Below are 16,780 nucleotides of genomic sequence, written 5' to 3'. Positions count from 1 at the left end.
AACGAAATGCTCAGAGGGGTGTCCCTACTCCAATACCGAGGCCAGGATGTCCACGCAGAACCACAATGAGAGATGATCGCCAGCTGCACCGGTTAGTCTGCACTGGCCGTACCAAGTCAGCTAGTCGGCTCTGGGCTGAGTGGCAGCAACTGACAAATGTGCCTGTATCCAGAAGGCTAGTCAACCAACGACTGGTTCAAGCAGGCTATCGTGCCAGGCGTCCCCTGTGAAAGCCATGTCTGACCAGACAACACAGCCAGCGCCGATTGCAGTGGGCCAGAGAGCACCGTCAATGGCAGCCAGGACACTGGAATCACATGACCTTCAGTGACGAGTCTAGATTTCTGGTCTATCGTCAAGATGGCCGCGTCCAAGTGCGCAGACAAGTGCATGAAGCACACAACGAAGATTGTATAGTGCCAAGAGTTCAAGCTGGAGGTGGCGGGGTGACCATTTGGGCTGCTTTTCATGCAGGGGGCAAAACTGACCTGGTTGTTCTGAATGGAAACCTGAACCAGTTCAAGTACAGGGTCATTCTGGAAGAAACATTGCTTCCATTTGCTTGTGCAGCCTTTCGAGGAAACTTTGTCTTTCAAGATGACAATGCACGGCCTCATAATGCTCGCATGATCCAACACTTTCTTGCTGACCGTGGTGTAGAGCATATGGAGTGGCCTGCCATGTCCCCGGATATGAATCCAATAGAGAACTTGTGGGCAGAATTAACGCGTCAAATCGACCACTTGGACAAGCAGCCGACCTCTGTGCGTGAATTGCAGCAGGCTATTGTCACTGCATGGCAAGCGATTCCTGTCCAAACCTTGGCAAATCTCGTGAACAGCATGCCTCGACGTGTACGTGCTCTCCTGAATGCTCGTGGGGGTTACACGAAGTACTGAACTGTAATTTTACTGTCCGTAATCCCAGTCATAATTTAGCTTTTGTTTTTGTTGAAAAAAAAATTGGCTAATGTGCAAAATACAGAGATACTTCTGGAAAACGTACAGAAGTTTAACACAGTAATGTCTGTGAATTGAGTTCGATATCAGTTTACATCACTTTCAAGGATCAATTTATTTGCCTCGAAATGTCAAATGTGGTTTTTGTTTCTTTTAAAGGTCACATTAACAAAATCTACAATAATTTCAACCTAATTCCAATGAACATTTGGTTATAAGTCATCTTGAAAAGTAAGTTCACCCCCACAAAAAAAATATTCCATATTAAATACCAAGTCTGTACTTGAAAAATCTCAGGTAGAATTAATCAGAAATTATTTAGCTCAGCTAGAACAGCAAGGTGATCGTGAGTATTTTATTATTAAAATTAGTATACAGTGCACGTTTTTATGCCTCCGCAGGACGGTTGTCGGTCCGTACCAGACTTTCGTTTCCAGAATAACCGCTTATGGGATTGGCTTATTGGTATGAACTGTAATAATTGGTATGATAACAAAATTGGTATGAACTGTAATGCAAAGATGAACTGGTTCGATTTTGGGTTGAAAAGGTCAAAGGGGCCATGGTCATGTGACCATGGCCTTTAATTTAAAATCTTGGTTTCCACAACTTGTGGACGAGAGAAGGGATTTCAATCAAACTTGACAGTAAATATCGCGGATGCTTCTTCATGGTGGTCGAACCCTACCCCCTCCTCCCCCCAATATAATTCGGGGGCAAAATCTTCCCCATTCTGTCCTGCTGCCCGGATTCGTCAGGTCAGCGCTTTATTAGGGTCAGAGTGCCGATTGGTCCCCATGGACCATCCCTTTCCCTCTTGTCCCTGTTTCTCTCTTTCTCCAACTCTGACGTGGCCCTGACTTCGTGAAGGTGGGTCACACCATCCTCGATGTGGGGGATCTCTGGGTCGTTTCTGGGAGATCGATCCGCTGTCTTTGTGTCACGGGCTTGTTCGAGAGAACTGTCCGAAGTGATACAACAACAACCAAATTTGACACCACAATGGCCTGCTGTGCAAAGATGGACAGATTAAATTTTTGGGTGTAACAGGACATGTGCCCTTTGAAAATATTTTTGCAGATCATAACTCGAGTTTGAAACATCTGAGGTTTTACCTCTGTCATGTGACCTTTAATCGAGATCAAACGTAAACAGTGGGTTGACATCGAACGCAGGCGGACGCATATCCAATATCACCCACCGATGCAGACATTGTACAACAGAGCTCGTTTCGTCCCACCCTGCACAATAACTTGGGGTATAATTAGCAGTGTAGGTAGATCCTAGACTCGTGGAGGTAGATCCTAGACTCGTGGAGGTAGATTCTAGACTCGTGGAGGTGTATCCTAGACTCGTGGAGGTAGATCCTAGATTCGTGGAGGTAGATCCTAGACTTGTGGAGGTAGATCCTAGACCCGTGGAGGTAGATCCTAGACTCGTGGAGGTAGATCCTAGACTCGTGGAAGTAGATCCTAGACCCATGGAGGTAGATCCTAGACTCGTGGAGGTAGATCATAGACTCGTGGAGGTAGATTGTAGACTCGTGGAGGTGTATCGTAGACTCGTGGAGGTGCATCGTAGACTCGTGGAGGTGTATCATAGACTCGTGGATGTAGATCCTAGACTCGTGGAGGTGTATCATAGACTCGTGGAGGTAGGTCCTAGACTCGTGGAGGTGTATCATAGACTCGTGGAGGTGTTGGTGAACTCGACGTTGACCAGATGCTGGTGTCTGTTGGCAAGATTGTGACACTGACCGTCCAATTGCAGCCACGTCTGCAGGCATTCACGATATTTACTCCATCTAAGAGGCGTAAACGGCGAGGTTATGTCATTCACGGCGTGTTCAAAGTGCATGAAGCACGTTAAACGCGATTTTCCCGAGGCCATGACTAAACATTCAGCGCGACATTGGCGCCACCATTTTGTATGTCATGTGACCCAAGCAAGTGTTCTGATAGGCCTAGATTCAAAATTAGTGCCTTTGATGCAAGACAAAGTTGTGCGACATAAACGCGTGGAAAACTTTCAAACTGGCAGGATCTGTTAGTTAAACTTTTTGTATGTGCTACAACTCGGCACGTACTCAGATTACCAGTGATTATTTTTTAGTCTCTCTGACCTCGGAACGGGATTGAACGATACACGGTGTCAGCTTGAGGCCTAATAAGGAAGAACGCTATTGAAAATTGGGTCGCCATGTCAAAATCCAAGATGGCCGCCGCCATATATGTCTGAACCGTGTAAGCGGAATATCTTGAAAAATAAACGAACTACTAACTTCTAATCTTGTATATGGGTGTGTCTCCAACCCACTCACAAATATTATCGACTCTTCCATGTTTCCTGCGTCTTCCACTTTGTCAACTCACATCACTTCACCGACGGGGGACCTAGGCGTAATGCTTGTTTTTATATATTCTCCCTTGTGTGTTTTAGATGTCTGGTGTGGGAGCGCTCCATTTTAGAAACATTAGTTAGTAACCGGCGCGTTTTCTTGTTCTCTGGTTCCGTTAAATAAACCTCTTATTTTTGTACATTCTAATTCCGTTTTCGTTTGAGTTAATTTCCTCCAGGATCAGAGCTGCCATGCGGGACCGAAAGGTAAAAGTTTCCCGTTTCTTCTTCTTTCTTCTTTCTTCTTCCCGCGTGTAGATATAATATCCACTATTGAATAATGCCTCAAATAACGCTCGATTTGCAATCCGTGATTTCCCGGTCTTCACCGAGGGGAATCACACGACAATATCTAAAGTATAAAGAGTATAAATCCTGTCAAAAATGACGGGTTGGAACAGTTTTTGACGGTACAGTGGCGAGAGCATGCCGAAGTCTGGGCCTAGTGTCAGGAGTGCTTATATCATTATTTATTAGACATCCTACAAACGTAAATGAACACTCGTTTTACTCTGCGCACTTTGCACGTCACGTTCAGCGAATGTCACCTCCCTGTGCCTTGTATTTATTGTGATTTTAAAAAATACCGCTTCTGTACACCGACCTTGAGGCTCGGTTTGCAAACCACCGTCTACAATTCTAATGTAAGAGACATAATTCTTCTTCTTTTGCATCCTTGGGATCTTTTCGGTCTTTTGTGTCCTCTGGGTCATTTGGGTCCTCAGGCTCTTTTGGGTCTTTTGGGTCCTCTGGATCTTTGGGGTCCTCGGGTCTTTTTGGTCATCTGGGTCTTTGGAGTATTTTGGGTCTTTGGGTAATTTGGGTCTTCGGGGTCCACTGCACCCTCAGGGTATTTAAGGGTCTTTTTGGTGTTTTGGATTGACATCCTACAGACGTAAATGAACACTCGTTTTACTCTGCGCACTTTGCACGTCACATTCAGCGAATGTCACCTCCCTGTGCCTTGTATTTAATGTGATTGAAAAAAAACTGCTTCCATACACCGACCTTGAGGCTCAGTTTGCAAGCCACCGTCTACAATTCCAATGTAAGAGACATAATCACTCTTATTTTGGGTCTTCAGAGTCCTAAGGGTCTTTTGGGTCCTCTGGTTAATTTGGGTCTTTTGGGTGCCCAAGCTCTTTTGCATCCTTGGTATCTTCTGGTTCATTTGGGTCTTCAGGGTATTTTAGGCCATTGGGGCCTTTGGGTCCTCTGCTTCTTTGGGGTCCTCGGGTCTTTTCAGTCATCTTGGTATTTTGGGTCTTTGGGGTAATTTGGGTCTTTGGGTTCCTCTGGGTCCTCGGGGTCTTTGAGGGTCTTTTTGGTGTTTTGGATTGATTGGTTCTGTGGGGTCGTTAAGGGTCTTCAGAGTATTTTGGGTTTTCAGGGACTTTTTGGTCTTCTGGTTCTTTTCGATTTTTTGGGTGTCTTTGGGATATTTTGGGTCTCTGGGGTCTTTTGGGTTTTTGGGTCTTTTCAGCATTTGGGGTCTTTTTGGTCATCTGGGTCTTTGAGATATTTTGGGTCATTGAGGTATTTAAGGGTCTTCTGGTTCTTTTGGATCTTCGGGGTATTTTTAGTTTTCATGGCCTTTTGGGTCTTCTGGGTATTTAAGGGTATTTGGGGTCTTTGGATCTTCAGGGTATTTTGGGTATTTCGGGTATTTTGGGTATTTTGGGTGTTTGGGGCCCATTGGGTCTTTTTGGTATTTTGGTTCTTCGGGGTATTTTGTATTTTGAGAGTCCTTGGGGGTCTTCTGAGTCATTGTGGTATTTTGGGTCCTCTTTGTCATTTGGGTCCTTGGGGTTGTTTGCGTCTTTTGGATCCTCAGGGTCTTTTGGGTCTTCAGGGTCTTTTGGGTCTTCAGGGTCTTTTCAGTCTTTTCAGTCTTTTGGGTATTTGGGGTCCTTTGGGTCTTCGAGTCATTGGGGTCTTCAGAGTCATTTGGTGTCTTTTGGGTCCTGTTTGTCATTTGGGTCATTGGGGTTGTTTGGGTCTTTTGGATCCTTGGGGTATGTTGGGTCTTTAACAGTCTATGGGGTATTTTGGGTATACGGGGTATTTTGGGTCTTCGGGTCCATTGGGTCTTCAGGGTCTTTTCAGTCTTTTGGGTATTTGGTGTATTTTGGGTCTGTGGGGTATTTTGGGTCTTTGGTGTATTTTGGGTGTTTGGGGTTCATTGAGTATTTTGGGTCTTTGGGGTATTTTGGATCTTCAGAGTACTTGGGGTTCGTCTGAGTCCTTGGGGTCTTTTGGATCCTTTTTGTCATTTGGGTCCTTGGGGTTGTTAGGGTCTTTTGGATCCTTGTGGGCTTTTGGGTCTTCAGGGTATTTTGGGTCTTTGGGGTCCATTGGGTCTTCAGGGTCTTTTCAGTCTTTTGGGTATTTTGGGTCTTTGGGGTCCTTTGGATCCTTTGGGTCTTTGGGGTCCTTTGTGGTATTTTGGGTCATCGGGGTATTTTAGGTCTTCAGAGTCCTTAGGGTCTTCTAGGTCTTCATTATATTTTGTGTCTTTAAAAGTCTACAGGGTATTTTGGGTCTTTTGGTATTTTGAGTGTTTGGGGTCCATTGGGTCTTTGGGGTCTTCTGGGTCCTTGGGGTATTTTGGTTCCTCAGAGTCTTTTAGATCTTTTAACCGGTGGACACACAGTCGTGTTCAAAGATTGTCCCTAACCCCCCCCCCCCCCCCCCCCCCCCACTCAAATCCCTCCTAAAGCACTACTCAAAGCCTTTAAAACCTAGCTTTATGAAGGGAGACAGACACACACACACACACACACACACACACACACACACACACACACACACACACACACTGTGTTTTATATGGTTGATATATATATATATATATATATATATATATATATATATATATATATATATATATTTATATATATATATATATATATATTTATATATATATATATATATATATATATATATATATATATATATATATATATATATATATATATATATACAGTATATATATATACACATACACATACATATAGAAATATATAATATACTATACTATACATGCATACATGAAGGTGGATACTCTGTGAGACTTGGGAGGGCTCCGTACCACCTTTTTGGTTGTCTTTTGGGAGGACTCCGTACAACCTTCTGAACCCGGCATTTTGGAGATACCAACCAACGACACACACGCTAATTTGCGTCTGCATAGCAGGCGTGTGAGATGTCGGCCATTATGAAATTTGCAGTGTTAGTGTGAGATACTCCTGAGGTTATCCCGAAGACTGAATAGCTCAGTGGGCTGTCGCCGCGTCAGCGATGAGATCCTTGTATTTCAGTCCCAGGTTGTCAGGATTTTTTTTCACACTGGCCCAATTTATTCTTGTTTGTTAAATTATACATGTGTATATGTATATATACTGGTATATCCTGCTTTGTCCTTTCGTTCAGTATACCGAATATCATTCAATTTGAAATTGCCCGCTCTACCATTAGCTGGAGATGATGAGGTTAGTGAACATCTACAGTGGTTGAGTTTGCCCCAACTTTCATAACTGGGACATATTGTCCCACTTAACTCTAAGCATGGCTTATGAACTATCTCTGAAAGCATGATCGGAATTAACCGAGGTACATTCAATGCATTCGAAATCACTTGATTTGGAATGTTATTTCCCCCTTCTTTGTGGAACCACTGCTCACACAATCACAATCTTGCTCTGTGTTTTTCTTTTCAGCAGAACCGTTTTGCAAAGCCTTTCGGCCTTGCCTTCACACTCGTTTTGTCCTGATCGAATTGAACCGTGAATGTGACCTTCAAACCCTGATGCCCTTGTTCTGTTCATATTAGCTACTTTTCTGCCGATAGTTTTACTGCACATCGATTAGCGGTACGTTTGGTTTCTGCCAACACGAAATATGTTTACAACTTTATCTTCTGATGCCTGACAGTATGAAGGCCATAGCCTTGGGAATTGCTGGCATCTCTTCCAGGATTTTTTCATGGATCAATGGAATGCCTTTTTTCACATGATGCACACATTGGGATATTATAGGGAGGAGTGAAACGAGTTTTGTTTTCTGCCCAAATTACATTTATATTGTTACGGTTTCCACGCGACCCTCCTGCCCTTACCAAGGGGAGATTAAGCCCCTTGTTCTTTTTGGGTCGTCGCAACCGAGAGACTTGAGTCGTCGCCCTGTCCTGGGCAGACGCAAGGTAGGGTTTCGGGACAATTCTCGCACGTACCTAAGTACCTACGCCGCCGAGGAAGCGGGGATCAAGCCTCGCACGAACCATGCGTAATTTGAGTACGTCCAAGCGGATGACGTACCACGTGGTCCGTGCAGTTACCTGGTATTGGAACCCGATTAGAGTGGTTTTATTCATACCACGCTTAGTCAATAGATGGAAGGGACGAGACGGTCGAATAAAAGGAAGAACACAGGTTTAATAATTATTTACACTATTATGTACAAGGATCAGTAGAAGCAGAAGGGACACAGGGCAGAACTGAATCAGTCTTAGCTTATCCCCAGACATGGGCCCGTTCACACTCACAGGGGTAAATGAAGGAAGGATGGTGTTCACGCGCTGAACGCGCAGGCTTGGTCGTCCAGGAACAGCTTCGCCCGGCGTGGCCCTCCCCGGCCACAGCACGTCCCTTGGTGAAGGCAAGCAGGTGGCGGGAGGGATCCTTGCAGCGCATCTCTCGAACAAAGGCAGAGCAGGCAGGCGGGAAAATGTACGCCTCTCTCGCCAGGCTTGGCGGTTCCTCACAGCGCGATTAATTAACGGCGTGCTCACTCACGTAACTCAATAGAGAGGATCCGCCTCAAGCTCAACCGAGCATTCAATTGTTCAAGCGCCGCTCCCCTTGAAACTCATTTCGCTTCTTTCAGCGCACCTCTCCTCAGAACTTGTTCACTCGGTCAAGTGCCTCTCCCATAACTTGTTCAAGCGCCTCTCTCCCCAGAACTTGTTCACAACCCAGCACATGCCCTTCTCACAACTTGTTTCAACAGAGCGCCTTTCCCCATAACTACTGGGGTGGGGGCTTTGCGCAAAGGATTTTATTGCCACACCCTTAGCCCCCATCGAATATTGTAACCACGCCTTTTGACGCAGTGCTAAGCCACTCCCTTCGAGCCCTGATTGGCAGCTCGTGCTTACCGTCGGCTTCTCCTCCACCTTCCTTCGGTCTTGCCTCGACTTGTCAGGCCTGCCTCGTGTTAATTTACGCCAAAAACCACAGTATCGAGGCGGCATAAGCAATGGAAGGACCTAACTCTCATTATTCTACTCAACGCAAACTAACACATGAAAAGGACTATGCTTACATTTACTAAGACATAACTAAACTATCGCAAGGCTACGTGTTGTAGTGTGACTAAACTATGAGGGGGAAATTAACCTTGATTGTACAAACTCCAAACCGCAACAATATTGTTTTCCTTCACCAAATTACTGTAAAGAAAGAATCTGCAGTTTCCTCCCAATCCTTCCATAAAGAAGAATCTGCAGCTATCTCCCAAGCCTAAGTTCTTGCTATTTATCTATTGTTCAAAATTTTTCTCATTTGGGAATGAGCTCGTTGCATTACTCCGTGAAGACAGCCAATGCCACGTTTTCACGGGAGCATTTTGATGCTGATCTTAAATCGTCCGGAGGCGATTAAAGTCAAAGACAAAGCATCACATTGGGACCAAAGAAGACCAGGTACATTCACCTACCCATTCGTGAGGCGGACTCCCCACCACCCCAACAATCTGAAAGAGACCAGGAAATCCCACGGCTATTCTTAAAGTTTTCACAAGCCAATAATTCAACTTCATAACGCTGCTGACTTCAATCGGAATTGAAGCCACCACCTTCTGGTGCTAGTCCGGTGCTTTATGACTTGGCCAGTTGATAGCATAGCTCAGTCAGCATGCTCAGTCATATATATTGTTGCTGTTGTTCAAATCCCATTGGTAAGGGGAGCGCCGACCCCGAATCCGCAACAATTGGTGTCAGGAGTGGGATTTGGAACCTGGGACTAAATTTAGTAGACCAAATTTTGGACACCAATTGTGCTATTGGCCACAACAATTGGTGTCCGGGAGTGGGATTGGATCCGAACCAAATTTTAATCCATCTTAAAAAATTTGGTCAAAATTAAGAGCGGCCGAAATTTTATTTTAAAACCAAATTAAAGTCGTGCCATGGATAGTCAAGGCGATCGGATGCCGGTGGGGGAGATAGAAGAGGAGTTAGCGTTAACCCAGGACCCCAGGGAAGAAGTGGGAGTAATGGAAGAGGAGGTCGAAGAAGGAGTGGCAGTAGGGGTTGCTGGCACGCAAAATGGCGGCGCCTCGCATGTGGTCATGGCAGCACAAAATGTCGGCGCCTCGCACGTGGTCGCGGCAGCCGAGCCCGAAATGCCAGAATACATGCGGGTCTTTATGATCCAGATGATGGCAAAATTGGACACGCAACGTGACAGAGCCACCCGGGAAAGGGCAGAATTGAGGAAGGAATTGTGAGGTCAAATAGAGGGGTTAAACAGTAAATTTGGGGGGTTAGACAACAAATTGGGTGGAATTAGAGCACAAATTAGGGGGCCAATTAAAGGACGTAAATGGCCAAGCCCGGGGAGTAAATGAGGGGTTAGCGAGGGACAAAGCCAGGTATGAGACAAGGGAAGTTGAGAGGGAGGTTAACTGCAGGTTGAGCGAGGAGGTCACATTCGTACGCGACGAGGTAGCTCGACTTGAGAAGCGCGGTGAAAGCGAGGCTGAGCAAGGCAAAGTCACGTGGACCGGGGTAGAGATCGTGACCCGGGGTATGGGGAAGCCGGCGACCGCCGAAGTAGAAAAGAAAATTTTATGAGAGCCAGCGGTCGTCGTGGGAAAGGAAAAATAAATTAAAACCGAACAAATAGTGGAAATTGGAGAGACCGCAGACGTAGAAAAGCACTCGCAGAAGGAATAGAGGGAAAATGTACAAAGTACATTGTGTGATGCTGTACTCACATCGTGATGCTGTACTTATTAACCAAATGGAAAGTTTGCAGGTGTTGGAGCGAGGAGGAAGAAGCGCCAAGGTGAGTCGGGCTGAATATGGCACAAAAAGATTTTTCGGAAAAGTGTTTGGCGCAAAAAGAATTTTTGCGCGCTTGGGATCGAGACGGCACTCCGGCGCTCGTGAAAGGTCCGTGGTGCGCTGTGTGAGAGAAAATGGCGCACTTGCGCGAATGGCGCCGGAGCACGGGTGTGTTGTCGAGAGTGAGGGAGAATGCACAAGGGAGTGTAGGTGTGAGGGTGAGAGTGACATGGAGTGTGAGTTGGTTGTGGCGAGTGTGCGAGAATGCACACCTGAGTTGGTTGTGGAGCGCATGATTGGGTGTGTGATAGGGGATTGCACACCCATGGGTAGGTGTGTGCTGAGTGGGTGGATGCAAGAGTGCACCCCCATGAGTGGTACGGAGTATGTACCGGGAGAGTGCGCAAGACGGTGCGCGAGAGAGATGCGTTACGAAGTGTGTGATAACAGAGTGCATAAGAAAGGGGTATGCACGAGCGAGTGCTGTGACAAAGTGTATGGGTTGTATGAGCGGCATTGGAGTGCCGCATTTGGTGAGTGAGAGAAGGAGCGAGTGGTGTGAGCATGCGAGGGAAGCATCGACGTTGACCGGGGCAGCGTTTAGGCCGATGTGAGCGCTCGGGGCGTGATGTTCTTTGTGTGCTGCGGGAGCCAGCGGGGATCGTGGCGGCGGTGCTCCTGCATGGGGCGCCATGCACGATTCGGGCTGGGCCCCGCCCTGTATGGTCGGGGCCGCGTCGTTCGGGCGAGTGGCACGGTTTCGGGGGAGAAAGGCCAGGTCGGACCTGCGCCCTCTGGCGGGGGCGGTGTTCCGACCAGGTGAGGTTGGGTCATCGAGCCGGAGACTGAAAGGCTCCGCGCCGAGATGGACCGTGGAATCTCGGTCCGACAAAACCTCCTCCCCAGAATCGTTGCCGGATGGACCCAACCTACAGGAGACCCACCATCCGCACAGATAGCCGGCTTTTCAAAGTCGAGCTATGAAAAGGTATTTCCGCACCGAGGCTCGAAGCATAGTGGACGATTGATAGTAGCAGTGATAGTGATGGCGAATGGTAGGTTTACCCAGATAGGGTAACTATCTGGGTAAACCCAGGTAAATCTGGGTAAAGTTACCCAGGTAGGGTAACTACACCAGAAGTATCCCTGCCACCATTACACGTAATTGTAAAAGATATCCCTTGTGAAATTGGCCAGGGATGGGCCTGGAGAAAGGGAGGGTGCTGTGTTACGGTTTTCAGAACCGGCACTTGTAAATAATAATCCATTGTAAATAATTCTCTGTAAATATTCCCATCTTCCAAAGGTTAAATGTCGCACCCTAATTAGTCCATATACAACACGTAGGGCACCATAGGAACTCTTGTTATTTCATTAGTATGTGTTTTAGGTAAGGCTCTGTTTCCAATAGTTTGAATCTGCGTTGTATTAATTAAATAAGATAGGTCCTTCATCCCCATTCATTTTGCGGCTTGACTCTCTCCAAATTGGGTGACGCGCATCTGCTCGTCCGGCAGCGTTAGCTTCATTCAAATGCCATTACGCACGCGGTCAAGCTGGAGAAGAAGGGGCGGAGCGCCAAGGACAAAGGTGTGGCCCCGTCAACGTGTCACCAAGGGAGGAGTCGGTGAGCCCTCGCGACCAACCAGGGCTGAGGCGAGTTCACCGGTGGGTGTGTCTACAAGCGGACGGCTTGATATGGGAGATATAAGCATGGGGATGGACTACTTCTAAGACGGGAGGACGGGAGCGAGAGAGAGAGAGAGCTGGCTTGAGAATTGCGTGCACGAACAACTTCCAGGTGGGACTTCTGCCGAACATCAGCACGTCAGGAACGTAAAAAGCCTCCCTCCCCGATATATGAACCCCAATAACTAAGGTCCGCTCGCGTGCAACAATATAGAGCAGCGCTATCTGCCGGGTTTCGCCGCGGAGCTGGAACGTGGATCGGGACCGGAGCGTGGACCGCAGTGGAGCGTGGATCGGAGCCGGAGCCCACGCCGTCCTTTTGTTTGGACCTTCCTTCCCTGCCACCATTACTCCTTTTGTGTAAGTCTGTTTGTGTTGTCCTGGGCATGCTAATTAAGACTGTATAAGGTTGCCCTGTGTCTGCTTCTTCTTCTTCCTTGAACATTCCCTTCTTTCGTTTCCTCTTTTATTATTGTAGTAATAAATCATATTTGTTCTTTCTTACCTTTTGGTTTCCTCTTATTCGATCGCTTCCGTCTTTTCTCTATTGAGTACCGGTGGCACGATTTGGCCAATCGCTCAGGATCGGGTTTAGTCCTTTTGTTAATGGCTCGGGCTTTGGATTGCTAAACCGCTCGGCAATTTCCATCATATCTGTGGCCCGAGCAGAAATTATATCCCTGCTTTGCGGAGAGATTGGCACTCAGGTATTTGGGACTACCATTGACCAATCACCCTGGCCAATCTCGACCGCAAAAGAGCAGTATAGTTTCGAGGATCGGGGGATGGCCAGCTTAAAAGACAAGGGGATTAACCCCCCCTTGGTAAGGGGAGTGCTGAACCCGAATCCGCAACAATATATATATACATGTATATGTGTATATACGTATTTGTGTATGTATATGTAAATGTATATATATATACAGACTTGGCATTTAAAATGGAATTTTTTTTTTGTGGGGGTGAACTTACTTTTCAAGATGTCTTAGAACCAAAAGTTCATTGGAATTATGTTGAAATTATTCTAGATTTTGTTAATGTGACCTTTAAAAGAAACAAAAACCACATTTGACATTTCGAAACAAATAAATTGATCCTTGAAAGTGATGTAAACTGATATCGAACTCAATTCACGGACAGTACTGTGTTAAACTTCTGTACATTTTCCAGAAGTATCTCTTTATTTTGCACATTAGCCAAATTTTTTTTAAACAAAAACAAAAGTTTAATTACGACTTGGATTACGGACAGTAAAATTACAGTTCAGTACTTCGTGTAACCCCCACGAGCATTCAGGAGAGCACGTACATGTTGAGGCATGCTGTTCACGAGATTTGCCAAGGTTTGGACAGGAATCACTTGCCATGCAGTAACAATAGCCTGCTGCAATTCACGCACAGAGGTCGGCTGCTGGTCCAAGTGGTCGATTTGACGCGTTAATTCTGCCCACAAGTTCTCTATCGGATTCGTATCCGGGGACATGGCAGGCCACTCCATATGCTCTACACCACGGTCAGCAAGAAAGTGTTGGATCATGCCAGCACGATGAGGCCAGGCATTGTCATCTTGGAAGACGAAGTTTCCTCGAAAGGCTGCACGAGCAAATGGAAGCAATGTTTCTTCTAGAATGGCCCTGTACTTGAACTGGTTCAGGTTTCCATTCAGAACAACCAGGTCAGTTTTGCCCCTGCATGAAAAGCAGCCCAAACTGTCACCCCACCACCTCCAGCTTGGACTCTTGGCACTATACAATCTTTGTTGTAGGCTTCATGCACTTGTCTGTGCACTCGGATATGGCCATCTTGACGATAGACCAGAAATCTAGACTCGTCACTGAAGATCACATGATTCCAGTGTCCTGGCTGCCATTGACGGTGCTCTCTGGCCCACTGCAATCGGCGCTGGTGGTGTTGTCTGGTCAGGCGTGGCTTTCTCAGGGGATGCCTGGCACGATAGCCTGCTGGAACCAGTCGTTGGTTGACTAGCCTTCTGCATACAGGCACATTTGTCAGTTGCTGCCACTCAGCCCTAAGCCGATTAGCTGACTTGGTACGGCCATTGCGGACTAACCGGTGCAGCTGGTGATCATCCCTCGTTGTGGTTCTGCGGGGACGTCCTGGCCTCGGTATTGGAGTAGGGACACCCCTCTGAGCATTTCCTTTCAGGATCTTTGACACCTGACCTTGAGTGATGCCATACTGCCGAGCAATAGCACGCTCTTTCATGCCGTAATTTCGTAAAGCCACCACTCCATGACAAACAGCATTGTCGAATTGATGGACCATCTCTGGAGGAAGCGGCCATAACTTTTGGAGACGTGCAGCAGTTGTTTTCCACTAATACAGAATGCAACAACCCTTGTATACCCAACTGTGAAGCCAATCGTCAAATGCACCTGTCCGTATATTTTGCCACGCCACCTGTGATATAATCCTGTTGTTGACTTCTTGCTGCGACAGACAATCAGTGACATGGTTCTTTTAACAAATAAATCACCAAAGTGTGAAAGAAACTCACCAGATTGATATACTGAGTTAAGAAAGTAAACCCGTCAAGAAAAAAAAAATATTCCATATTAAATGCCAAGTCTGTGTATATATGTATTTGTGTATATATATATATATATATATACACATGTATATGTGTATTTACATATATATATATATATATATATATATGTTGGAACCCATCTGTGGATCGGTCCCATCGGCCGATGGGTCTGACCCATCTGTGGATGCACGAGAAATGACAATGCAGACCCATCGGCCGATGGGTCTGCCCCATCTGCGGATGTATTGTTCACCTTGAAGGAATGTGTTGACAGAATGGTGCTCTTCAATCAGGTACACAGTCATTGGAATTACATGTGGTAGGAATTTAACAGAGATGATTTTTAAATGTTTTATTATCTATTTCTACCCATCTATTTTTTTTTTTTTTTTTTTTTTTTTTTTTGTATACAAGATCGAGGCTCGTGAAAGAGCGAACATTAATCACACAAAAAGACAAACTGACACATAAAACATATAACATCGGGAGCGGTAGACAAGATGGGGAGAGAGGGGGAAGGACACAAACACAACATTTGAGAGCAGGGACCGAGAGACATGGAGACATCGAGAGATCTGAGAGAGGGCGAGGGCTTTGGGGGGGGGGGGCATGGGAAGGGGGCGGTGGGAGAGGTATAAAACAGATGGACACTGCCAGGACTTCCAGGAAAGAAGTTGGAATTTCAAACAAGGTGGATCTGGGGTGAATTAGCGGGGGTAGAAAAGATCAAGGTTTTGGATGGGGGAAGATAAGAGATGGTGGTGAACAGCTGTTTTAAAGACCTGGAGGGAGGAGTGGGATTGAAGGGAGTGAGGGAGTTTGTTCCAGAGGCGGGAGAAAAGAGGAATGAAAGAGTGAAGGTGAGCAGAGAGCCGAGATTTCGGCAGTTTAACCATCAGAGGGTTGCTGGCAGATCTTGTGCGACCTGCAGGAATATTTGGGGAACAGAGCACAGAGAGAGCTGGGGGTGCAAGGCCGGAGAGGAGTCGGTAGAAGACAGAAAGACCACCTACCTGCCTGCGGTGAGTGAGTGAAAGGCCCTCAGAGATCGCTTCATCGCGGGAGATTCCAATAATTCTGAAAGCTTTGGTTTCAACAGCTTGAAGCCGAGCTAGGTGTGAGGCAGGAGCACTGGCCCATAGGGGAGAACAGTATTCCATTGAGCTGCGGATGAAAGCCTTGTATGTGGTGAGGAGCTCAGGTGTGCCGAGGAAGGACTTCGCACGACGGAGGATGCCCAGTCGGCGACTGGCTTTGGAGGCCAGCTTGGAAATGTGGTTTTCCCAAGAAAGATCATGGCAGATAGTGAGACCCAAAAGCTTGAGCGACAGAACTTCTTGGAGAGGATTGTTGAGAAAGTAGATGGGAGGGTTGTCCAGTCGATCTTTTCGGAGAGACATAGTAAGAGTGTGAGATTTGTCAGGATTGAAAGACATGTTCCACTTGTTTGACCAGTCTGTGATTTTGTCCAAGTCTTCAGAGAGTGAGGAGGCTGCAGACTGCCGATCTGAGGGAAGAGGAATGGAGCGGCAGAGAGTGGAGTCATCAGCAAAGAGATAGAGAGGATTTTCAAGAGAGTCAGAGAGATCATTGATGAAGACCAGAAAAAGCACGGGGCCCAGAACACTGCCTTGGGGAACTCCAGCCTGAACAGGAAGAGGAGATGAGAGAAACCCATTCAGGGCCACACGTTGACGACGACTAGAGAGGAAGTCCGCCAGCCATGCGTGGAGATTTCCATGGATACCAAAGGAGGAGAGTTTGGTGAGCAGAGCGGGGTGCCAGACCGTGTCGAAGGCACGTGATATGTCGAGGGAGACAGCTCTAATTTCCTGTTTGGCATTGAGGACCTCCATCCATTGTTGAGACAGCAGAAGCAGCATGTCCAGAGTAGAGTGACCTGGTCTGAAACCAAATTGATGATCAGAGATCAAGCCATTGGAGAAGAGGAAAGATTTCATATCCGAAGCAATGATGGATTCCATGACTTTGCTGATAATTGGGAGAAGGCTGATTGGTCTGTAGTTGCTAGGATCTGTTTTTGCACCTTTTTTGTGCATAGCGATGATGTTGGCTGATTTCCAAGCAGATGGCAGTTGACCTTGAGCAAAAGAGAGGG

This window comes from Myxine glutinosa, chromosome 2 (genome assembly GCF_964187855.1).
Source record: "Myxine glutinosa chromosome 2, kmMyxGlut1.1, whole genome shotgun sequence".
Taxonomy (NCBI): domain Eukaryota; kingdom Metazoa; phylum Chordata; class Myxini; order Myxiniformes; family Myxinidae; genus Myxine; species Myxine glutinosa.
Note: the sequence above shows the minus strand (reverse complement) of the source record.